Source organism: Ranitomeya imitator, unplaced genomic scaffold (genome assembly GCF_032444005.1).
Source record: "Ranitomeya imitator isolate aRanImi1 unplaced genomic scaffold, aRanImi1.pri SCAFFOLD_235, whole genome shotgun sequence".
Classification (NCBI taxonomy): Eukaryota; Metazoa; Chordata; class Amphibia; order Anura; family Dendrobatidae; genus Ranitomeya; species Ranitomeya imitator.
In genome coordinates this window covers 291588-317255 of record NW_027194648.1, presented here as the reverse complement: position 1 = coordinate 317255, position 25668 = coordinate 291588, and the positions used below count along the sequence as shown (strand labels likewise).

The 25668-nt window shown below is 49.3% G+C and overlaps 1 protein-coding gene across 2 annotated transcripts in view; it reads left to right on the top strand.

The window, feature by feature from the left end:
• Positions 1-4574: 4574 nt before the first annotated feature.
• Positions 4575-25668, top strand: part of LOC138656146 (gastrula zinc finger protein XlCGF66.1-like) — a 73956-nt gene continuing 52862 nt past the window's right edge. Inside the window, exon 1 of one of the 2 annotated variants that reach the window (XM_069743652.1) lies at positions 4575-4692. The gene's annotated coding sequence lies outside the window, so the exon portion shown is untranslated. The remainder of the gene's footprint in view (positions 4693-25668) is intronic. The other variant, XM_069743653.1, reaches the window with a different exon arrangement.

The following is a 25668-nucleotide window of genomic DNA, read 5'->3' as shown; positions in this document are numbered from 1 at the left end:
GTGTGTAGAGCAGAGCCATGTGTGTGTGTGTGTAGAGCAGAACCATGTGTGTAGAGCAGAGCCGTGTGTGTGTAGAGCAGAGCCGTGTGTGTGTAGAGCAGAGCCGTGTGTGTGTGTAGAGCAGAGCCGTGTGTGTGTAGAGCAGAGCCGTGTGTGTGTGTAGAGCAGAGCCGTGTGTGTGTGTAGCGCAGAGCCGTGTGTGTGTGTGGAGCAGAGCCGTGTGTGTGTGTGGAGCAGAGCCGTGTGTGTGTGTGGAGCAGAGCCGTGTGTGTGTGTGGAGCAGAGCCATGTGTGTATGTGTGTAGAGCAGAGCCGTGTGTGTGTGTAGAGCAGAGCCGTGTGTGTGTAGAGCAGAGCCATGTGTGTGTGTGTGTAGAGCAGAACCATGTGTGTAGAGCAGAGCTGTGTGTAGAGCAGAGACGTGTGTGTGTAGAGCAGAGCCGTGTGTGTGTAGAGCAGAGCCGTGTGTGTGTGTGTAGAGCAGAGCCGTGTGTGTGTGTAGAGCAGAACCGAGTGTGTATAGAGCAGAGCTGTGTGTGTGTGTAGAGCAGAGCCGTGTGTGTGTAGAGCAGAGACGTGTGTGTGTAGAGCAGAGCCGTGTGTGTGTGTGGAGCAGAGCCGTGTGTGTGTGTAGAGCAGAGCCGTGTGTGTGTAGAGCAGAGCCGTGTGTGTGTGTAGAGCAGAGCCGTGTGTGTGTGTAGAGCAGAGCCGTGTGTGTGTGTGGAGCAGAGCAGTGTGTGTGTGTGGAGCAGAGCCGTGTGTGTGTGTAGAGCAGAGCCGTGTGTGTGTGTAGAGCAGAGCCGTGTGTGTAGAGCAGAGCCGTGTGTGTGTGTAGAGCAGAGCCGTGTGTGTGTGTGGAGCAGAGCCGTGTGTGTGTGTAGAGCAGAGCCGTGTGTGTGTGTGGAGCAGAGCCGTGTGTGTAGAGCAGAGCCGTGTGTGTGTAGAGCAGAGCCGTGTGTGTGTGTGTAGAGCAGAGCCGTGTGTGTGTAGAGCAGAGCCGTGTGTGTGTGTAGAGCAGAGCCGTGTGTGTGTGTAGAGCAGAGCCGTGTGTGTGTGTAGAGCAGAGCCGTGTGTGTGTAGAGCAGAGCCGTGTGTGTGTGTAGAGCAGAGCCATGTGTGTGTGTGTAGAGCAGAGCCGTGTGTGTGCAGAGCAGAGCCGTGTGTGTGTGTAGAGCAGAGCCGTGTGTGTGTGTAGAGCAGAGCCGTGTGTGTGTGTGTAGAGCAGAGCCGTGTGTGTGTAGAGCAGAGCCGTGTGTGTGTAGGGCAGAGCCGTGTGTGTAGAGCAGAGCCGTGTGTGTGTGTAGAGCAGAGCCGTGTGTGTGTGTAGAGCAGAGCCGTGTGTGTGTGTGTAGAGCAGAGCCGTGTGTGTGTGTAGAGCAGAGCCGTGTGTGTGTAGAGCAGAGCCGTGTGTGTGTGTGTAGAGCAGAGCCGTGTGTGTGCAGAGCAGAGCCGTGTGTGTGTGTAGAGCAGAGCCGTGTGTGTGTAGAGCAGAGCCGTGTGTGTAGAGCAGAGCCGTGTGTGTGTAGAGCAGAGCCGTGTGTGTAGAGCAGAGCCGTGTGTGTGTGTAGAGCAGAGCCGTGTGTGTGTGGAGCAGAGCCGTGTGTGTGTAGAGCAGAGCCGTGTGTGTGTGTAGAGCAGAGCCGTGTGTGTAGAGCAGAGCCGTGTGTGTGTGTAGAGCAGAGCCGTGTGTGTGTGTGGAGCAGAGCCGTGTGTGTGTGTAGAGCAGAGCCGTGTGTGTGTGTGGAGCAGAGCCGTGTGTGTGTGTAGAGCAGAGCCATGTGTGTATGTGTGTAGAGCAGAGCCGTGTGTGTGTGTAGAGCAGAGCCGTGTGTGTGTAGAGCAGAGCCGTGTGTGTGTGTAGAGCAGAGCCGTGTGTGTAGAGCAGAGCCGTGTGTGTGTGTAGAGCAGAGCCGTATGTGTGTGTAGAGCAGAGCCGTGTGTGTGTGTAGAGCAGAGCCGTGTGTGTGTGTAGAGCAGAGCCGTGTGTGTAGAGCAGAGCCGTGTGTGTGTGTAGAGCAGAGCCGTGTGTGTAGAGCAGAGCCGTGTGTGTGTGTAGAGCAGAGCCGTGTGTGTGTAGAGCAGAGCCGTGTGTGTGGAGCAGAGCCGTGTGTGTGTGTAGAGCAGAGCCGTGTGTGTGTGTAGAGCAGAGCCGTGTGTGTGTGTGTGTAGAGCAGAGCCATGTGTGTGTGTGTGTGTGTGTAGAGCAGAGCCGTGTGTGTGTGTGTAGAGCAGAGCCGTGTGTGTGTAGAGCAGAGCCGTGTGTGTGTAGAGCAGAGCCGTGTGTGTGTGTAGAGCAGAGTCGTGTGTGTGCAGAGCAGAGCCGTGTGTGTGTGTGTGTGTGTAGAGCAGAGCCGTGTGTGTGTGTGTAGAGCAGAGCCACGTGTGTGTAGAGCAGAGCCGTGTGTGTGTGTAGAGCAGAGCCGTGTGTGTGTGTGTAGAGCAGAGCCGTGTGTGTGTAGAGCAGAGCCGTGTGTGTGCAGAGCAGAGCCGTGTGTGTGCAGAGCAGAGCCGTGTGTGTGTGTAGAGCAGAGTCGTGTGTGTGCAGAGCAGAGCCGTGTGTGTGTGTAGAGCAGAGCCGTGTGTGTGTGTAGAGCAGAGCCGTGTGTGTAGAGCAGAGCCGTGTGTGTGTAGAGCAGAGCCGTGTGTGTGTGTAGAGCAGAGCCGTGTATGTGTAGAGCAGAGCCGTGTGTGTGCAGAGCAGAGTCGTGTGTGTGTGTAGAGCAGAGCCGTGTGTGTGTGTGGAGCAGAGCCGTGTGTGTGTGTAGAGCAGAGCCGTGTGTGTGTGTAGAGCAGAGCCGTGTGTGTGTGTAGAGCAGAGCCGTGTGTGTGTGTGGAGCAGAGCCGTGTGTGTGTTTGGAGCAGAGCCGTGTGTGTGTGTAGAGCAGAGCCGTGTGTGTGTGTGGAGCAGAGCCGTGTGTGTGTGTAGAGCAGAGCCGTGTGTGTGTGTGTGTAGAGCAGAGCCGTGTGTGTGTGTAGAGCAGAGCCGTGTGTGTGTGTGTGTAGAGCAGAGCCGTGTGTGTGTGTAGAGCAGAGCCGTGTGTGTGTAGAGCAGAGCCGTGTGTGTGTGTAGAGCAGAGCCACGTGTGTGTGTAGAGCAGGGCCGTGTGTGTGTGTAGAGCAGAGCCGTGTGTGTGTGTAGAGCAGAGCCGTGTGTGTGTGTGGAGCAGAGCCGTGTGTGTGTGTGGAGCAGAGCCGTGTGTGTGTGTGGAGCAGAGCCGTGTGTGTAGAGCAGAGCCGTGTGTGTGTGTGGAGCAGAGCCGTGTGTGTGTAGAGCAGAGCCGTGTGTGTGTGTAGAGCAGAGCCATGTGTGTGTGTGTAGAGCAGAGCCGTGTGTGTGTAGAGCAGAGCCGTGTGTGTGCAGAGCAGAGCCGTGTGTGTGTGTAGAGCAGAGCCGTGTGTGTGTGTGGAGCAGAGCCGTGTGTGTGTGTAGAGCAGAGCCGTGTGTGTGTGTGGAGCAGAGCCGTGTGTGTGTGTGGAGCAGAGCCGTGTGTGTGTAGAGCAGAGCCGTGTGTGTGTGTAGAGCAGAGCCGTGTGTGTGTGTGTAGAGCAGAGCCGTGTGTGTGTAGAGCAGAGCCGTGTGTGTGCAGAGCAGAGCCGTGTGTGTGTGTAGAGCAGAGCCGTGTGTGTGTGTGGAGCAGAGCCGTGTGTGTGTGTAGAGCAGAGCCGTGTGTGTGTGTGGAGCAGAGCCGTGTGTGTGTGTGGAGCAGAGCCGTGTGTGTGTGTGGAGCAGAGCCGTGTGTGTGTGTGGAGCAGAGCCGTGTGTGTAGAGCAGAGCCGTGTGTGTGTAGAGCAGAGCCGTGTGTGTGTGTAGAGCAGAGCCATGTGTGTGTGTGTAGAGCAGAGCCGTGTGTGTGTAGAGCAGAGCCGTGTGTGTAGAGCAGAGCCGTGTGTGAAGAGCAGGAGAGCCCCTGGCTCAGTCCCGCACTGACTGCTCTGAGTGATGACGTCACCGCAGGTCCTTCTCCTCCCGCACTGACTGCTCTCAGTGATGACGTCACTGCAGGTCCTTCTCCTGCACTGAGTGCTCTCAGTGATGACGTCACCGCAGGTCCTTCTCCTCCCGCACTGACTGCTCTCAGTGATGACGTCACCGCAGGTCCTTCTCCTCCCGCACTGACTGCTCTCAGTGATGACGTCACCGCAGGTCCTTCTCCTCCCGCACTGACTGCTCTCAGTGATGACGTCACTGCAGGTCCTTCTCCTCCCGCACTGACTGCTCTCAGTGATGACGTCACTGCAGGTCCTTCTCCTCCCGCACTGACTGCTCTCAGTGATGACGTCACTGCAGGTCCTTCTCCTGCACTGAGTGCTCTCAGTGATGACGTCACCGCAGGTCCTTCTCCTCCCGCACTGACTGCTCTCAGTGATGACGTCACCGCAGGTCCTTCTCCTCCCGCACTGACTGCTCTCAGTGATGACGTCACCGCAGGTCCTTCTCCTCCCGCACTGACTGCTCTCAGTGATGACGTCACTGCAGGTCCTTCTCCTCCCGCACTGACTGCTCTCAGTGATGACGTCACTGCAGGTCCTTCTCCTCCCGCACTGACTGCTCTCAGTGATGACGTCACTGCAGGTCCTTCTCCTGCACTGAGTGCTCTCAGTGATGACGTCACCGCAGGTCCTTCTCCTCCCGCACTGACTGCTCTCAGTGATGACGTCACCGCAGGTCCTTCTCCTCCTCCTCAGCACACGGTGAGTGTCTCCCTGTCTCCGTCCCTGTGCACATTACACCCCGGGTAATTCTGCGCTTTTGTTTGGACACTTGGAGCCTTTTCTCATTTTCCCTTGTAGGCCGCAGGCTGCACACTGTCCTTGTTTTCACCTTGTGTTTCTGATGCTTTTATTCCCTGTTTTGCCCCTCAGTGTAACGCACTTTAGTTTACAAATTTCTTCTTATGTTTCTTTAGAAGTTTCTGCCTGAAATATAGAGAATAGAATAATAAGAGAATAAATTCCATTAAATTGTGCAATCATTTCCCTCCTCTATGTGGAGCCTCTCCATCTTCAGGAGATATTGTTATGGCTCATTCTGTGGCCGCCGCGGACAGTGGGAAAGCTGGGTTACAGTTTACTGATTATACAGTCTGAGATGGTAGCAGAGCATTGGAAAGTTGGGTTATAGCTCAGTAGTAATCCATCCTGAGACTGGAAAAGCTGTGCTATGAATGATATGTTGAAGGCTGCAGCTCACAATGGGTGAGAGGGGCTACAGCACAGTGTGATTCCATAGTCTGCTGCTGCCACTGGGAAAGCTGGGTTACAGCTTAGTGATGATACATCCGGTGAATCCAGCTGCCACTGGGAAAGCTTTCTTACAGCTTAGTGATGATACATCCAGCGAATCCTGCTGCCACTGGGAAAGCTGGGTTACAGCTTAGTGATGATACATCTGGCGAATCCTGCTGCCACTGGGAAAGCTGGGTTACAGCATAGTGTGATTCCATAGTCTGCTGCTGCCACTGGGAAAGCTGGGTTACAGCTTAGTGATGATACATCCGGTGAATCCAGCTGCCACTGGGAAAGCTTTCTTACAGCTTAGTGATGATACATCCAGCGAATCCTGCTGCCACTGGGAAAGCTGGGTTACAGCTTAGTGATGATACATCTGGCGAATCCTGCTGCCACTGTGAAAGCTTTGTTACAGCTTAGTGATGATACATCCGGTGAATCCTGCTGCCACTGGGAAAGCTTTCTTACAGCTTAGTGATGATACATCCAGCGAATCCTGCTGCCACTGGGAAAGCTGGGTTACAGCTTAGTGATGATACATCCGGTGAATCCTGCTGCCACTGTGAAAGCTTTCTTACAGCTTAGTGATGATACATCCGGTGAATCCTGCTGCCACTGGGAAAGCTTTCTTACAGCTTAGTGATGATACATCCAGCGAATCCTGCTGCCACTGGGAAAGCTGGGTTACAGCTTAGTGATGATACATCCGGTGAATCCTGCTGCCACTGTGAAAGCTTTCTTACAGCTTAGTGATGATACATCCGGTGAATCCTGCTGCCACTGGGAAAGCTGGGTTACAGCTTAGTGATGATACATCTGGCGAATCCTGCTGCCACTGGGAAAGCTGGGTTACAGCTTAGTGATGATACATCCGGTGAATCCTGCTGCCACTGGGAAAGCTTTCTTACGGCTTAGTGATGATACATCCAGCGAATCCTGCTGCCACTGGGAAAGCTGGGTTACAGCTTAGTGATGATACATCTGGCGAATCCTGCTGCCACTGTGAAAGCTTTGTTACAGCTTAGTGATGATACATCCGGTGAATCCTGCTACCACTGGGAAAGCTTTCTTACAGCTTAGTGATGATACATCCAGCGAATCCTGCTGCCACTGGGAAAGCTGGGTTACAGCTTAGTGATGATACATCCGGTGAATCCTGCTGCCACTGGGAAAGCTTTCTTACAGCTTAGTGATGATACATCCAGCGAATCCTGCTGCCACTGGGAAAGCTGGGTTACAGCTTAGTGATGATACATCTGGCGAATTCTGCTGCCACTGGGAAAGCTGGGTTACAGCTTAGTGATGATACATCCGGTGAATCCTGCTGCCACTGGGAAAGCTTTCTTACGGCTTAGTGATGATACATCCAGCGAATCCTGCTGCCACTGGGAAAGCTGGGTTACAGCTTAGTGATGATACATCTGGCGAATCCTGCTGCCACTGTGAAAGCTTTATTACAGCTTAGTGATGATACATCCGGTGAATCCTGCTGCCACTGGGAAAGCTTTCTTACAGCTTAGTGATGATACATCCAGCGAATCCTGCTGCCACTGGGAAAGCTGGGTTACAGCTTAGTGATGATACATCTGGCGAATCCTGCTGCCACTGTGAAAGCTTTGTTACAGCTTAGTGATGATACATCCGGTGAATCCTGCTGCCACTGGGAAAGCTGGGTTACGGCTTAGTGATGATACATCCAGCGAATCCTGCTGCCACTGGGAAAGCTGGGTTACAGCTTAGTGATGATACATCCGGTGAATCCTGCTGCCACTGGGAAAGCTGAGTTACAGCTTAGTGATGATACATCCGGCGAATCCTGCTGCCACTGGGAAAGCTGGGTTACAGCTTAGTGATGATACATCCGGCGAATCCTGCTGCCACTGGGAAAGTGGTAGTTGGAGGCAGGTATATCTTGCCCAGGTGTTTGTCCTATGTGAATTAGGCCACTCCGTATCTTCAGGGTGCTAATGGGTTAATGATTGCAGGAATAAAAGATGACCAGCTGGGGGTTTCCAGCGTCTGCCTGGGGCACACAGATTGCCTGTCTGTGTGAGACAAACGTGAGTGAGAGCTCTGCTCAAGAATTGTGTGATGTTAGCTGGGTGGGAGAAGCCCCCCCAGTTGTTAAGTTAGCAACGTGTTTGTTTAGTTAGTGCCGGACAGGCTAGGATTCATTTTTATGTTTTGTTTTTCTGTGTTGCTTTCACTTTAATAAATCTGACCTGAGGTCAGCCTACTTGGAAACCTGCTGTACGCCTCAGAAATTCAATGCACAAACCACGTGACCTTTGACCCCAGCAAAGGCGATCCCGGAGTGTTGTGTCACATTGTGGTGGAGAATGCGGGCATACCGTGGCACAGGCAACAGCATGGAAGACGTGGTGAAAGCCTTAGTACAGTCCACTACGAAGCTAATCGCTTGATGGCCGCACAGCTGAAGGAGTTAGTGGACATGACGGTTGCAGACCGCCAACTTCTCCAACAGGTGGCGCAGCGCCTGGTGAGCATGCCTGACGCTGACCCGGAAGCAGAGTCCAGGAGGATCCATGTGAGTCGATACTGGCAAAAGCTGACTGCAGAAGATGACGTCGAGGCATACCTGACAACGTTTGAGCGGACGGCATTGAGAGAGAAGTGGCCGAAGGCACGATGGGCCGATTTGATTGCCCCGGAGGTCGCTCAGGACTTTGAGAAACTGAAAGCTGAGATCCTGGCCCGGCTGGGTGTGACGACGGCTGTCCGGGCACAGAGGGTACATCAGTGGACATACCAGCAAGATAAACCGGCGCGGTCTCAGATGTTCGACCTGATCTACTTAACAAAGAAATGGCTGCAACCCAAGGTACTGACAATACCCGAAATAATCCAGCGGGTTGTCCTGGACAAGTACCTGAGAGTACTACCCCCAGCGCTGAAAAGGTGGGTAAGCCAAGGAAATCCCACGACAGCGGATCAACTTGTGGAGTTGGTCGAGCGTTATTCCGTGGCAGAAGGACTTCCCGACGACACCGCCAGCCCCCGGTCTGTGCCTCCTGCTCGTGGAACCGGTAAGACTGTTCCAGGGACCACGGGTGAAGGAAAATCGCTTAAAACTGTGGGGGAGGAGTCCGGGACTGCTCGCACTCCGAGACCAAGAGTATTGGACGGTGGTCTCAGTAGGGGACCTGTTAGGTGTTTCCGCTGCCATGAGAAGGGTCATGTTTCTGCGAACTGTCCTGTTACCGCTGAACCCATGCAGTGCGACGTTATAGACTCTAGAAAACGCATGTCTTTGGTTACACAGCTAGTGAGTGTGAATGCGGGTCAAAATGATACAGCGAAACACCTGTGTGAATTATCTGTTGATGGGAAAAATGTTGTGGCATTACTAGACTCTGGAAGTGTGGTGACTCTGGTGAAAGCTAGTCTGGTGGCACTTCCGTCTGGTCCGTCTGACAAGTTTTCTGTGACGTGTGTGCATGGTGACACCCGCTCGTACCGGTCATATGGATTTCTACTCCCTATGGGTCAGTGCAGCACAAAGTGGGACTCGTTCCAGCATTGTTACAGGATGTAATCCTGGGCAGGGATTTTCCCTATTTCTGGCAGTTGTGAGAGAATCAGTTGCTCCTTCACGGTAGCTGTACCCGTGAATCTTCTCCCATGCTGTCTGGAGGTCCCGAGCCCCTAGAGGAGACCCCACAGGAAGATGTTGCTGGGGAGGTTAGTGAATCTAACCTTCAGTACCCCTTCTCCGTCATGGTGGGGGAAACTGAGGAACCTCAGCGAGAGGCGGAGGCAGACAGCCATCCGGCACCCTGCCTGCCAGATTTGGGAGTCCAGGTGGATGACTTCCACAGCGAGCAAATTAAAGATCCTACCCTGACTCCGGCTAGGAAAAATGTAAAAATGATAGATGGGGTACCCGTAGAACCTGACACTAGGCTAGCGTACCCGTATATGGTTCTGGAAAATGATTTGCTCTACCAGGTAGAAAAAAAAGGGGAAGACACAGTGCAACGGTTAGTGGTACCCAAACCTTATCGGCGGAAGGTACTGGATTTGGCCCACGGACATATAATGGGGGGACATCTGGGGGTACAGAAAACCACAGAAAGGATATTGCATTGTTTTGTGTGGCCTGGAATACATTATGATGTGCGTAACTATTGTGAGTCCTGTCCAGAGTGCCAAATCGCGGCCCCTAAATCTCAGTTCCGTAGCCCTTTGGTACCCCTTCCTATCATCGGGGTCCCTTTTGAGAGAATTGGGATGGATTTGGTTGGGCCCCTTCCCCGATCCGCACGTGGGCACCAACATATCCTCGTCATCGTGGACTATGCCACTCGTTACCCGGAAGCCGTCCCTTTGCGTAACACAGTTACCAAGACGATCGCCAAGGAATTGGTACAAGTGTTTAGTCGGGTGGGAATTCCAAAACAGATACTCACCGACCAGGGGACTCCCTTTATGTCAAGGGTAATGAAGGAGCTCTGCAGGCTCTTACAAATAGACCCGTTGCGTACGTCTGTCTATCACCCTCAAACAGATGGCCTGGTTGAGCGCTTCAACAGAACCTTAAAACAGATGCTCCGGAAGGCGATAGACAAAGATGGGAAGAACTGGGATTACTTGTTACCCTATTTGCTGTTTGCCATTAGGGAAGTTCCCCAGTCTTCCACAGGGTTTTCGCCTTTCGAACTGTTGTACGCCCGTCGTCCCCGGGGACTGCTGGACGTCGCAAAAGAAACCTGGGAAGGTCAAGTCACTCCCTTTAAAATGGTGATCGACCATGTAACACAAATGCAGGATCGTATTGCCGCTGTCATGCCCATTGTTAGGGACCATATGTTACAGGCCCAGGGAGCCCAGAGGCAAAGTTATGATAGAGGCGCTAAGGTCCGTACATTTGCACCCGGCGATAGGGTGTTGGTCCTAATCCCTACGGTGGATAGTAAATTCCTGGCGAAATGGCAGGGCCCATTTGAGGTCCGAGAAAGAGTTGGTGAAGTGAACTATAAAGTGTACCAGCCGGGTAAGAGAAAACCAGAACAGATTTATCATGTGAATCTGATAAAATCCTGGAAAGACCGCTCTGCCCTAACGGCGGATCTGCCCCGTCCGGTTTGTTCACCTACTGTACCGGAGGTGCAGGTTGCCGAGACTCTCTCAGAACGACAAAAATCTGAGGTTAAGCAATTTTTGTTACAGAACCGACAGTTTTTCTCCGAAAAACCTGGCCGGACTAAGTTGATGAAACATGAGATTGTCACAGAGCCTGGCGTCACTGTTCATGTGAAGCCCTACCGGATTCCGGAAGCCCGCCGTGAAGCCGTCTCCCGGGAAGTGATGGCAATGTTGGACTTAGGAGTCATTGAAGAGTCGCACAGCGCCTGGTCCAGTCCAATTGTGCTGATACATAAACCGGATGGCTCCATCCGGTTTTGTAATGACTTTAGGAAACTGAATGCAGTTTCTAAATTTGATGCGTACCCTATGCCCCGGGTCGATGAGTTGATCGACCGGCTTGGTAAAGCCCGATACATTACGACCCTGGATTTAACAAAGGGGTACTGGCAGATTCCTCTGGCCGAGGCGGCCAGAGAGAAGACGGCATTTGCTACACCGGAAGGTCTGTTCCAGTATGTCTATATGCCGTTTGGACTTCACGGAGCTCCCGCAACGTTCCAGAGATTGATGGATCGAGTCTTGAGGCCTCACAGACAGTACGCTTCTGCCTACCTGGATGACATCGTAATTTACAGCATGGACTGGGAAACTCATCTCCAGAAGGTACAAGCGGTGATTGATGACCTGCGAGATGCAGGTTTAACGGCAAACCCCAAGAAATGCCACATCGGGCTTGAAGAAGCCCGATACTTGGGCTACGTGATTGGCCGACGAGTGGTTAAACCCCAGATCGACAAAATACAGGCAATTCAGGGCTGGCCACAACCAGTGAACAAAAAACAAGTACAGGCTTTCCTGGGGATTGCCGGCTATTATCGCCGGTTCATACCCAATTTTGCAGCCATGGCTACTCCCTTGACGGATCTTACCAAGGGGAAGGGTTCCGTCATGGTAAAATGGACCTCAGCTGCTGAAGAGGCCTTCCACAGCCTGAAACGGGCTTTGTGCTCTCAGCCCGTACTAGTGACTCCTGATTTCAGCAGCGAGTTTGTGGTGCAAACTGATGCCTCTGATACTGGTGTCGGAGCTGTACTTTCCCAGGTGAGGGACGGAGTCGAACACCCGGTCCTCTATCTCAGTCGGAAACTGAATGTACATGAGCAGAGGTATGCGGTGGTTGAAAAAGAGTGCCTAGCCATTAAATGGGCTCTTGACTCCCTCAAGTATTACCTGGCCGGTAGGAAGTTTAGGCTGGTCACAGACCATGCCCATCTCAAGTGGATGCACCTCCACAAAGACCGTAATAGTCGGGTAACCCGGTGGTTCCTTGCCCTGCAGGCTTACTCTTTTACGGTGGAGCACCGACCTGGGGTGCAGATGGGGAACGCCGATGCCCTATCCCGAGTGCACTGTTTCAAGAGTGTTCTTGCTCGACCGGAGTGGTCTGAGCAAGGGGGGGGGGGGGGTGGGTATGTAAGACTCATGCTGGTGTGGTAGTTGGAGGCAGGTATATCTCGCCTAGGTGTTTGTCCTATGTGAATTAGGCCACTCAGTATCTTCAGGGTGCTAATGGGTTAATGATTGCAGGAATAAAAGATGACCAGCTGGGGGTTTCCAGCGTCTGCCTGGGGCACACAGATTGCCTGTCTGTGTGAGACAAACGTGAGTGAGAGCTCTGCTCAAGAATTGTGTGATGTTAGGTGGGTGGGAGAAGCCCCCCCAGTTGTTAAGTTAGCAAAGTGTTTGTTTAGTTAGTGCAGGACAGGCTAGGATTTATTTTTATGTTTTGTTTTTCTGTGTTGCTTTCACTTTAATAAATCTGACCTGAGGTCAGCCTACTTGGAAACCTGCTGTACGCCTCAGAAATTCAATGCACAAAACACGTGACCTTTGACCCCAGCAAAGGCGATCACGGAGTGTTTTGTCACAGTATATAATATTATTATTATGATTTATTTATATAGCACCGTTAATTCCATGGTGCTGTACATGAGAAAAGGGGTTACATACAGGATTATAGATAATATTTACAGTAAACAAATTTACAGTGACAGACTGGTGCAGAGGGGAGAGGACCCTTTCCTTGCGGACTTACATTCTACAGGGTAATGGGGAAGAGACAGAAGGTCGGGGGTGCGGCCTCTCTGGTGGTGGTGAGGCGAAAGCTCGGGTGGTGGTGAGGCGGCAGCTCTGGTGATGGTGAGGCGGCAACTCGGGTGGTTGGTGAGGCGGCAGCTCTGGTGGTGGTGAGGCGGCAACTCGGGTGGTTGGTGAGGCGGCAGCTCTGGTGGTGGTGAGGCGGCAACTCGGGTGGTTGGTGAGGCGGCAGCTCTGGTGGTGGTGAGGCGGCAGCTCAGGTGGTGGTGAGTTGGCAGCTCTGGTGGTGGTGAGGCGGCAGCTCAGGTGGTGGTGAGTTGGCAGCTCTGGTGATGGTGAGGCGACAGCTCTGGTGGTTGGTGAGGTGGCAGCTCTGGTGGTTGGTGAGGCGGCAGCTCGGGCAATTGGTGAGGCGGCAGCTCAGGCAATTGGTGAGGCGGCAGCTCAGGTGTTGGTGAGGCGGCAGCTCAGGTGGTTGGTGAGGCGGCAGAATGGTTATTGCAGGCTGTAGGCTTTCCTGAAGAGATGGGTTTTCAGGTTCCGTCTGAAGGATCCGAGGGTGGTGGATAATCGGACATTTTGAGGCGTGGAATTCCAGAGGATGGGGGCTATTCGGGAGAAATAAGTGTGGAGGAGAGTAGGAGGTCTTGGGAGGATCGGAGATTACGTGAGGGAAGTTCAGAGATATAGGGGGGACAGGTTGTGGATGGTTTTGTAGATCAGTGTTAGTAGTTTGAACTGGATTCGTTGGAGAATTGGGAGCCAGTGGAGGGATTTGCAGAGGGGAGAAGCAGGGGAGTAGCGAGGAGAGAGGTGGATTAGCCGGGCAGCAGAGTTGAGGACAGACTGGAGCGGTGCAAGAGAGTTAGTGGGGAGGCCACAGAGGAGGGTGTTGCTGTAATCGAGGCGGGAAATGATGAGGGCATGCATAAGAGTTTTAGTAGATTGTGAGCTGAGGAAGGGACGGATTCTGGCAATATTTTTGAGTTGGAGGCGACAGGAGGTGGCAAGAGTTTAGACGTGCGGTTTTAAGGACAGTGCAGAGTCGAGAGTTACCCCGAGGCAGCGCATTTCAGGTGCGGGAGAGAGCGTGATGCCGTTTACCATAATAGATAGGTCAGGTAGGGGGGATACGTGAGATGGGGGAAAGATGATGTTTTGTCTACATTGAGTTTTAGGAAGCGAGAGGTGAAGGAGGATATGGCTGATAGACACTTCGGGATTCTGGACAGCAGAGGGGTGACATCTGGGCCAGAGAGGTAGATCTGAGTGTCGTCCGCATAAGGTGATACTGGAAGCCATGGGACTTTATGAGTTGTCCTAGGCCAAGGGTATAGATGGAAAAGAGTAGGGGCCCTAGGACAGAGCCTTGAGGGACTCCAACAGAGAGAGGGCAGGATGAGGAGGTAGTGTGGGAGTGGGAAACACTAAATGTGCGGTCGGAAAGGTATGAGGCAATCCAGGACAGGGCAAGGCCTTTGATGCCGAGGGAAGAAAGAATCTGTAGCAGTAGGCAGTGGTTGGAGATTGAAGGTTGTCTACAGAATGCGGTAGATAAGCCACTGATGCCGGTGGCCTTAGCTCATACGATTTTAGGGCTGACAGATTCCCTTTAAAGTCAGGGAAAAAGTAGCAGCGTACCAGTTAAAACAGAGGGAGAGAAGTACATGGGATTCTGGTATGCAGTGGCTATTCCAGATTAGGAGACAGTTCAGACGTACCTGTGGATGAAAGCAGATGGATCAGTGCATGACCGCATGAAGGAGAATATACCATAGGTTACCATTGTGGTGTATTTCTGATGATAGATTTAAAAAGATGTCACTTTAAATGATGTCACATCTGACCAGCTCCATTCAACTTATATATATATAATGTCCCCCAACCTGGTATATGTGTCCCCCAACCTGGTATAGGAATCCCCATCCTGGTATATATAATCCCCCATCCTGGTATATGTGTCCCCCATCCTGGTATATGTGTCCCCCATCCTGGTATATGTGTCCCCCATCCTGGTATAAATGTCCCCCATCCTGGTATATGTGTCTCCCATCCTGGCATATGTGTCCCCCATGCTGGTATATTTGTCCCCCATCCTGGTATATGTGTCCCCCATCCTGGTATATATGTCCCCCATCCTGGTGTATGTGTCCCTCATCCTGGTATATGTGTCCCCCATCCTGGTTTATATAATCCCCCATCCTGGTATATATAATCCCCCATCCTGGTATATGTGTCCACCATCCTGGTATATATGTCCCCCATCCTGGTATATATGTCTCCCTTCCTGGTATAAATGTCCCCCATCCTGGTATATGTGTCTCCCATCCTGGTATATATGTCCCCATCTTGGTATATATGTCTCCCATCCTGGTATATATGTCTCCCATCCTGGTATATGTGTCCCCCATCCTGGTATATATGTATCCTATCCTGTTATATAGGTCCCCCATCCGGGTATATATGTCCCCATCCTGGTATATATAATCCCACATCCGGGTATATATGCCTCCCATCCTGGTATATATGTCCCCTATCTTTGCATGTCCCTCTTCCTGTACACCTTTGTGGTATATATGTTCCCTGCTCTACAAAAAAACCCTTTCTTCTCACCATCCTCTGCTCCCTCGACATGCGACATCCTCTTCGTCATCGTCTTCTGGGCCTGTGGGAAGGGGAGTAGCCGACCCCAGTACCTACTTCAGCTGGATGTGCGTCCTCTGACTCTCATCCAGCTGAAGTAGGTGCTGGGGTCGCTGGTCCCCCTCCAGCATGGAGGCAAAAGAAAGATTTCTATTTTCTGTTAATGAGGACATTTTCATACAATCATATACAGTTAAGTCCATATATATATTTGGACAGAGACAACATTTTTCTAATTTTGGTTATAGACATTACCACAATGAATTTTAAACAAAACAATTCAGATGCAGTTGTAGTTCAGATTTTCAGCTTTCATTTGAGGGTATCCACATTAAAATTGGATGAAGGGTTTAGGAGTTTCAGCTCCTTAACATGTGCCACCCTGTTTTTAAAGGGACCAAAAGTAATTGGACAGATTCAATAATTTTAAATAACATGTTCATTTTTAGTACTTGGTTAAAAACCCCTTGTTGGCAATGACTGCCTGAAGTCTTGAACTCATGGACATCACCACACGCTGTGTTTCCTCCTTTTTGATGCTCTTCCAGGCCTTCACTGCGGTGGTTTTCAGTTGCTGTTTGTTTGTGGGCCTTTCTGACTGAAGTTTAGTCTTTAACAAGTGAAATGCTGCTCAATTGGGTTGAGACCAGGTGACTGACTTGGCCATTCCAGAATATTCCACTTCTTTGCTTTAATAAACTCCTGGTTGCTTTGGCTTTGTTTTGGGTCATTGTCCATCTGTAGTATGTAGTTTGGCTGCATGTGGCTGGATCTGAGCACACAGTATGGCGGCTCTGAAGACCTCAGAATTCATTCGTCTGCCCTGTGTCACATCATCAATAAACACTAGTGACCCAGTGCCACTGGCAGCCATGCATGCCCACGCCATCACACTGCCTCCGCCGGGTTTATGCATGCCCGCGCCATCACACTGCCTCCGCCGGGTTTACTGATGATGTGGTATGCTTTGGATCATGAGCTGGACCACGCCTTCGCCATAGTTTTCTCTTTCCATCATTCTGGTAGAGGTTGATCTTGGTTTCATCTGTCCATAGAATGTTCTTCCAGAACTGTGCGGCTTTTTTAGATGTTTTTTAGCCTTTTTATTCTTGATTCTTATGAGTGGCTTGCACCGTGCAGTGAACCCTCTGTAGTTACTTTCATGCAGTCTTCTCTTTATGGTAGATTTGGATATTGATACGCCTTCCTCCTGGAGAGTGTTGTTCCCTTGGTCGGCTGTTGTGAAGGGGTTTCTCTTCACCATGGAGATTATTCTGCCATCATCCACCACTGTTGTCTTCCGTGGGCGCCCAGGTCTTTTTCCATTGATGAGTTCACCAGTGCTTTCTTTCTTTCTCAGGATGGACCAAACTGTAGATTTTGCCACTCCTAATATTGCAACAATTTCTCGGATGGGTGTTTTCTGTTTTCGCAGCTTAAGGATGGCTTGTTTCACCTGCATGGAGAGCTCCTTTGACCGCATGTTTACTTCACAGCAAAACCTTCCAAATGCAAGCACCACACCTCAAATCAACTCCAGGCCTTTTATCTGCTTAATTGAGAATGACATAACGAAGGGATTGTCTACACCTGTCCATGAGATAGCCCTGGAGTCAATTGTCCAATTACCTTTGGTCCCTTTAAAAACAGGGTGGCACATGTTAAGGAGCTGAAACTCCTAAACCCTTCATCCAATTTTAATGTGGATACCCTCAAAAGAAAGCTGAAAGTCTGAACTTCAACTGCATCTGAATTGTTTTGTTTAAAATTCATTGTGGTAATGTCTATAATCAAAATTAGAAAAAAGTCGTCTCTGTCCAAATATATATGGACTTAACTGTATAAAAAGAACTATATGAAGCTCCTTTTGCTGCCCAGCCAGGAACCTTACTGTTTCCACACGAATGTGACTGATCACACGGCCATCACGTCATCCACGGTCCTTGCGGCATTTACCACCCTCTGCACACGTCCTTTTTTACACTGAGTTTTTCTTCATATATTGTCCATGTCCCGCTATCTTGTAATAAGTAGTAATAATATAGCGGTATATGTGGCGTGCCCTGTCCCTGCTTTTGTGAGTTTTCTCTTTTCTCTACCTCCTTATAGCTTATTTTATACTAATGTATATATGTTATAACATTATTTTCTGTGTTATCATGCTAATTGCACATTGTTATTGTCAATGCATTGCTACACAAACATTTGTGAACCCTTCAGAATTTTCAATTTTTCTGCATAAATTTGACCTAAAACTACACAAGATTTTCACACCATTCCTAAAAGTAATAAAACAAATGAGTAAAAAATATTAGAATTTTTCATTTTATTTTTTTATGAAAGTGATCCAATATTACATGACTGTGAGTGAAAAAAGTATGTGAACCTTTAGAGTCTGGTGCTGTCAATCTATGAGATGACAATCGGGTGAGAGTGGGCAGCCTGTTTTATTCAAAGAATAGGGATCTATCAAAGTCTGATGTCCTCAAACCATATTTGTGGAAGTGTATTATGGGAAGAACAAAGGAGATTTCTGATGAACTCCAAAGAAGATATGTTCATAAAGCTAGAAATGTTTACAAAATCACCTCCAAAGGGTTTGGACTCCACCAATCCAGTCAGAATGGTTGCGTACAAATCGAGTAATGAAAAGGAAGAAAAGAGACATACACAACACCAGGGATCACCAAAAAATAATAAATCCTAGATAAATAATATAATACATTTTATTAAGGTCAAACAAGACACTGCAAACAATTAAAAACATTTAAAAACTAAAACGGTACATATCCCAAATAGGGAATACCCCCCAAGACCCAGAAAATGACTTCATACCAGACAATACATACAGATATAGCATGTAGATTCACACTACAATATGTGATATCAATGAATAAACAATATACAGCTGTTCAGGGCTCAAAAACAATAAGATGTGCTCTATAGGCGTATAGAGATTATATCCATAATGGATAAAAAGTAGAGCTCCCAAAAAAAGGCCCACACACACAATGTATCAATAAAATACGGGTAGGGCAGTGTCCTAAGTTAGATGGATCTAATACTTTAGATGTGTACACATCCCGTATGCCTAATGAGCCAAAGGACAACCTCCAGCTACCTGTGGGTAGTATAACAGAAGTACAACATAGGGTGCAGGGCGACGCCTAAACCACAAAACCGGCAGGTAAAGAACACATGCACAGATAGAATAAAGAGATCAGGTAAAAACCTGCCTGTAAGCAGTAGCTAAATCTGACCGATAAGGGGAAGGCATAAAGGTGGTAATATACAGATAAAAAACAAGCGAGAGTTCAGAACGCCATATAGAACCTGCCCATGAAAGGAACAGCACTAGTCCGGTAGGAAGTCAGTCATGGGGGGCAAAAAGAAGCCCAACGCGTGTCGCCACGGAGTGGCTTCGTCAGGGGCAGAGGTAACAATGTCCGTATGTTGACGCTTATATATACAACTATCTAAATAAGTTACCATAACAGCTGAGCGGATCCTCCTCAGGGAACAACAGCAGGCTCCATAATAGACGCAATAGCGCCATGTTGGAGACCAGAAGTGTAACCATGGTACCGGATGTGACGCCGGCGGGTATACCAAGATGGAAAGTATCGGCTAGTGCGCATGCGCTAAGAGCGGTCACCTACTGCAAATCACCAAGAGAGCTGGTCAGAAGTTGTACAAACATGGAGGCGCCACAGCACAATGCGCAGGCGCATTTAGTGCGTACAGAGCGTCCAGCATATCGTAAAAATTTTTTAGAGTTCAAGAAAATACTTATTTTCCACCATAATATGCAAAAAAAATGATAAAAAAACAGACAATGTGATTTTCTTGATTTTTTTTTCTCAGTTTGTCTCACATAGTTGAGGTCTACCTATGATGTAAATTACAGACGCCTCTCATCTTTTTAAGTGGTGGAACTTGCACTATTGCTGACTGACTAAATACTTTTTTGCCCCACTGTACGTATAGAATGTCCGGATCGTACAAAGATCGACAAAGATGTATGTACCGCATACATTGACAGAGGTCCCCAGTATTGTTATATTCATATATATCCCCAATTTCATAACAAAAATGCTTAAATGGAGGGGTAGTAATAAACATTTACGCATGCGCCAGAGCGAAATAGTAGTAGGTGCGATGCCTCACACCAAAATAATAAAATATATAGAGTGTGCTACACACAAGGCATAACAAACTCAGTACCAATGGATGTGGCGTACCATATAGTATCTGTGATAGTCTGCATAACTATGACTAAAGACGCCAAATAAGATGGTACGCGTGTCCTATGTCGTAGTATCTAGAGCAGTTACTGAAAATAATATTTTCCATTGATATAACATATATCCAAAATAAATACTATATGAAGCGTAATAATAAGAACACCCATATAGGTACATTGTATAATTGGATCCCAAAAGAAATTTAGAATGCCATAGAGTGGTAATAGTGCAAATATAGCTCCAACCGGCATCTATGCACCCAAAGAGATAATGTTGTCTAACAGACATGGCAAATGTAGTCCAAAAAGGTGGAGGCAGTGAATATACGATATAGAACTCTGACGATAATGATAGTACTGGGTCACGTGCCACAACACAATTTATAGCAAGCATTCCCACGCTTGGAATCTTTTGAAAACCACAGCAGTCCAAAGGACCAAATGCGGTTAACGACGCATGAAAATATTTATACAGCATATATACGCGCCATCCCAAGTGGTACTGCACACAAAGCAATACGATATGGATTGTCTCACAAGATTGTAGCCAAAGGTTATACAACTTTCTTTATTATTGTTTATCGTCCAGGGAAAGACATTCTTCGATAGGAAGTTCTTTCGTCAGTTATTTGGTACGGCGATGGGGGCACGTTGTGCACCATCATATGCCAATCTATTTCTTGGATGGTGGGAGGAGTTGATTGTCTATAAACCTCAGGCGTTTACATCCAATGTTTTGGTGTGGCAACGCTACATTGATGACATTCTGCTGCTATGGACTGGCCCTTTGGAGGATTGTAATAGGTTCATTATGGACCTAAACGAGAACTCTTGTAACATCAAACTCACATCTGTTGTCTCTGATCATAGCATTGATTTTCTTGATCTTAAACTTTCCATCCAGAACTCAGGTATCGTGAGCTCTCTATTCAGAAAAACCACCGCCACCAATAGTCTCCTCCACTATACAAGTTTCCATCCGCACTATCTGAAGAAGGGGATCCCAAAGGGACAGTTCCTTCGGTTAAGAAGAAACTGCAGTACTGATACAGACGTCTTGCAACAGTCCAAAGATCTCTTGTGCCGATTCAAGAAGAGGGGGTATCCTGGAAGGGCTATCTCGGGTGCTTTTCAACATGCCTTACAGCAAGATAGGAGTAACCTGCTCACAAAAAAGGTACGTGATGTTTCTCGTCCCCTTTCTGTAATTACCACCTTTAATAATCGGTGGGCGGATATCCGTAAAATACTCAACAACAATTGGGATATCCTTATGAGTGAAAAAAGAATCGTGCCTTTTGTGTCCAGATCACCTTGTTTGCTGGCCAGAAGAGCCAAAAATTTGAGGGACTCTCTGTGTCACAGCCACTACCAACGGCCCACTACAAGACTAAACAGGGGCACTAGGATTTATGGCTCCTATCCATGTGGCAACTGTACCATCTGCCAATATATGATAGCACAGGATGGCTTTTCAGTCTCTACCCTCTCTTTTCAGATTCGACCCAGAGAATTTTTCACCTGTAGATCCAGAAACATCATTTATGCGATATTCTGCGATTGTCCGAAAATTTACGTCGGACAAACGACACAAGAACTCAGAAGACAGACACAGCAACATCTATCCAATATCTCCACGGCCCGTAGAGATCGAGAGAGGAAGAAGGTGTTAACATCAGTGGCAATGCATTTCTTGGATGTCCATCAGGGCAACACGTCCGGGTTCAAAGTTATGGGACTTGAAAGTGTTCGGACTAATATTAGAGGAGGTGATATCACAAACAACTTACTCCGCTGTGAAACTAAGTGGATCTTTAACTTAAAGAGTCTGGCACCTCAAGGGCTCAATGAGGAAATGCTTTTCACCGGTTTCTATAAAAAACTGTGACTTGGGAAATCTGTCGTCAAAGTTGTCAGCCTGCTCCTGGTGGCTTCCAAGAGGTTCTGTCCATATTATCCTCCTTTGTAATGAGTATATGACTCTATTATTAAGGATCTATACCATATGGGTTGTTCTTTCTGGGGGCAGTGTATCTGGTCTATATATATGGGGTGCGCCCTTGATCAAGTCATTTTTTTGCTTTCTGTGACTTCTCTCTTTTATCTTTTCCCCTCCTCCTCTTTTAGGAGTCTAGATTCTCGATATCTTGTAGCTGGTCACGTGTATAAGACTTTGAGATATTGTTGTGCTTTCTACACCTTTATTCGCCTATTGCTGTAGTCTATTGCCTTACAGCATTGATCATGTGACCCTTAAGGCTCGATGGCCTCTTTCTTTAGGTACCTATCGTTCTTCAACTGATATGAGAATGTCTTTCCCTGGACGATAAACAATAATAAAGAAAGTTGTATAACCTTTGGCTACAATCTTGTGAGACAATCCATATCGTATTGCTTTGTGTGCAGTACCACTTGGGATGGTGCGTATATATGCTGTATAAATATTTTCATGCGTCATTAACCGCATTTGGTCCTTTGGACTGCTGTGGTTTTCAAAAGATTCCAAGCGTGGGAATGCTTGCTATAAATTGTGTTGTGGCACGTGACCCAGTACTATCATTATCGTCAGAGTTCTATATAGTATATTCACTGCCTCCACCTTTTTGGACTACATTTGCCATGTCTGTTAGACAGCATTATCTCTTTGGGTGCATAGATGCCGGTTGGAGCTATATTTGCACTATTACCACTCTATGGCATTCTAAATTTCTTTTGGGCTCCAATTATACAATGTACCTATATGGGTGTTCTTATTATTACGCTTCATATAGTATTTATTTTGGATATATGTTATATCAATGGAAAATATTATTTTCAGTAACTGCTCTAGATACTACGACATAGGACACGCGTACCATCTTATTTGGCGTCTTTAGTCATAGTTATGCAGACTATCACAGATACTATAAGGTACGCCACATCCATTGGTACTGAGTTTGTTATGCCTTGTGTGTAGCACACTCTATATATTTTATTATTTTGGTGTGAGGCATCGCACCTACTATTTCGCTCTGGCGCATGCGTAAATGTTTATTACTACCCCTCCATTTAAGCATTTTTGTTATGAAATTGGGGATATCTATAATATAACGCTGGGAGCGTCACTCTGTCCGAAGCCTTTCTAGACTGCGCAAGCGCCGGCGCAGTCTGGGCCTCACAGAGTGGCGCTCCCAGGAGATCGCGGTATGCATAAACACTGAACGCACACCACGATCTCCAACAGAGAAGCAGGGACCCCAAGGAGGGTGAGTATCGGCTATATTCACCTGGCCCCGTTCCACCGCTGCGCGCCGCCATCTTCCCGGTCCTCGGCCTGTGACCTTCAGTTCAGAGGGCATGATGACGCGCTTAATGCGCGCAGTTGTGGAACGGGGCCAGGTGAATATAGTAAGTGCTGGGGGGCCTGAGCTGGCGGCGATACCGGCACCTGACTCCCACAGCGCGCCGATGTCCCCGCCTGCTCAGGCCCCCCAGCACTCGGCGCCCAGCGACCATAGGTGAGTATGGTATTTTTTTTTTATATATATTGCAGCAGCATACGGGGCATATACAATGGAGCATCTTATGGGGCCATAAACCATAATGGAGCATCTTATGGGGCCATAAACCATAATTGAGCAGTGTACGGGAGCATATACTATGGAGCATTTTATGGGGGCCATAAACCTTTATGGAGCAGCGTATGGGGCATATGGATGGGAGCAGCAAATTAAAGAATGGTGGCGCAGGATGGGAGCAGCACATGACAGAAGGGGGCGCAGGATGGGAGCAGCACATGACAGAATAGGGCAGCACATGACAGAACGGTGGCGCAGGATGGGAGCAGGACATGACAGGATGGGGACGCAGGATGGGAGCAGCACATGACAGAACGGGGGCGCAGGATGGCGGCAGCACATGACAGAACGGGGGTGCAGGATGGAAGCAGCACATGACAGAACGGGGCGCAGGATGGCGGCAGCACATGACAGAACGGGGCGCAGGATGGCGGCAGCACATGACAGAACGGGGGCGCAGGATGGGAGCAGCACATGACAGGATGGGGGCGCAGGATGAGAGCAGCAAATGACAGAATGGAGGCGCAGGATGGGTGCAGTACATGTCAGAATGGAGGCGCAGGATGGGTGCAGCACATGTCAGAATGGAGGCGCAGGATGGGTGCAGCACATGTCAGAATGGAGGCGCAGGATGGGAGCACCACATGACAGAATAGGGCAGCACATGACAGAATGGGGGCGCAGGATGGGAGCAGCACATGACAGAATAGGGCAGCACATGACAGAACGGGGGGCGCAGGATGGGAGCAGCACATGACAGAACGGGGGCGCAGGATGGGAGCAGCACATGACAGAACGGGGGCGCAGGATGGCAGCAGCACATGACAGAACGGGGGCGCAGGATGGAAGCAGCACATGACAGAACGAGGGCGCAGGATGGGAGCAACACATCACAGGATGGGGGCGCAGGATGAGAGCAGCAAATGCCAGAATGGAGGCGCAGGATGGGTGCAGCACATGTCAATGGAGGCGCAGGATGGGTGCAGCACATGTCAGAATGGAGGCGCAGGATGGGTGCAGCACATGTCAGAATGGGGGCGCAGGATGGGAGCAGCACATGTCAGAATGGAGGCGCAGGATGGGTGCAGCACATGACAGGATGGGGACGCAAGATGGGTGCAGCACATGACAGGATGGGGACGCAAGATGGGTGCAGCACATGACAGGATGGGGACGCAGGATGGGTGCAGCACATGACAGGATGGGGACGCAGGATGGGTGCAGCACATGACAGGATGGGGACGCAGGATGGGTGCAGCACATGACAGGATGGGGACGCAGGATGGGTGCAGCACATGACAGGATGGGGACGAAGGATGGAGCAGCACATGACAGGATGGGGACGCAGGATGGAGCAGCACATACCAGGATGGAGACCATATACCAATATAAATGCTCGCCACCCGGGCGTAGAATGGGTTCAATACCCATTAATAACCAGGGATTCAAGCTTCAGGAGGCTAATTTGCATATTCCAGGTGCCTTCTGGGAGAAGCGAAGTCTCCCTAAGCTAGAAGATCGTTGGGTACAGCCGGGACCAGCTGCTTCGAAAGCATCACCAAACCAGGGATTCAAGCTTCAGGAGGCTAATTTGCATATTCCAGGTGCCTTCTGGGAGAAGCGAAGTCTCCCTAAGCTAGAAGATCGTTGGGTACAGCCGGGACCAGCTGCTTCGAAAGCATCACCAAACCAGGGATTCAAGCTTCAGGAGGCTAATTTGCATATTCCAGGTGCCTTCTGGGAGAAGCGAAGTCTCCCTAAGCTAGAAGATCGTTGGGTACAGCCGGGACCAGCTGCTTCGAAAGCATCACCAAACCGCGCGCCGAATTTTTGCCTGTAGGACATTATTGCAAGAGAGCTTGGCTGAGTAGATTACACAAGAAGGAAAACACACAGCAAGTCAGCAGGATCTAGGAGCAACATGGCAGATGTGACAACCTACATGGTGAGCTGCAGCATGTGCTACATGTTCACAGATCGACCAGAAGAAGAATCCAATTTCATCTGTCAGAAGTGTAGACTAGTTGCCCTTTTAGAAGAAAAGGTGCGGGGTCTGGAAGAAAGAATAGCAACTTTGAAACTCATCAAAGAGAATGAAGACTTTCTAGACAGAACAGAAGCATCTCTACTGGTCACAGAAGGTGCAAAAAGTGTCAGAGAACCTCCAAAAGCAGATGAGTGGAAGCATGTGACCAAAAGAAGCAAGAAGACCATGGAGAAATCACCAACCACACAACTGAAGAACCGATATCAAATCTTTGTAGAGGATGAAGATGGCACACCTAAGAATGAAGCAATACCAGCAAGCAAAAAAGAAAAGGGCACACAGCAACAAGTGACAGCAAAAAGTACAGCCAAGAAGCAACGAAGAGTGGTGGTGGTGGGAGACTCACTACTGAGAGGCACCGAAGCAGCCATCTGCAGACCGGACATAACTGCAAGAGAAGTATGCTGCCTTCCAGGTGCGATGATCAAGGATGTGACCGATAGGATACCAAAGCTCTTCAGCTCCAAGGACGTCCACCCATTTCTTCTGATACATGTTGGCACCAATGACACGGCAAGGAAGGACCTACCGACAATCTGCAAGGACTTTGAAGAGTTGGGGAAGAAAGTAAAGGAACTGGATGCACAGGTAGTTTTTTCTTCTATCCTTCCAGTAGACGGGCATGGCACCAGGAGATGGAACAGGATCCTTGATGCAAACAACTGGCTAAGACGATGGTGCAGACAACAAGGATTTGGATTCCTGGACCACGGTGTGAATTACTGGTATGATGGACTCCTCGC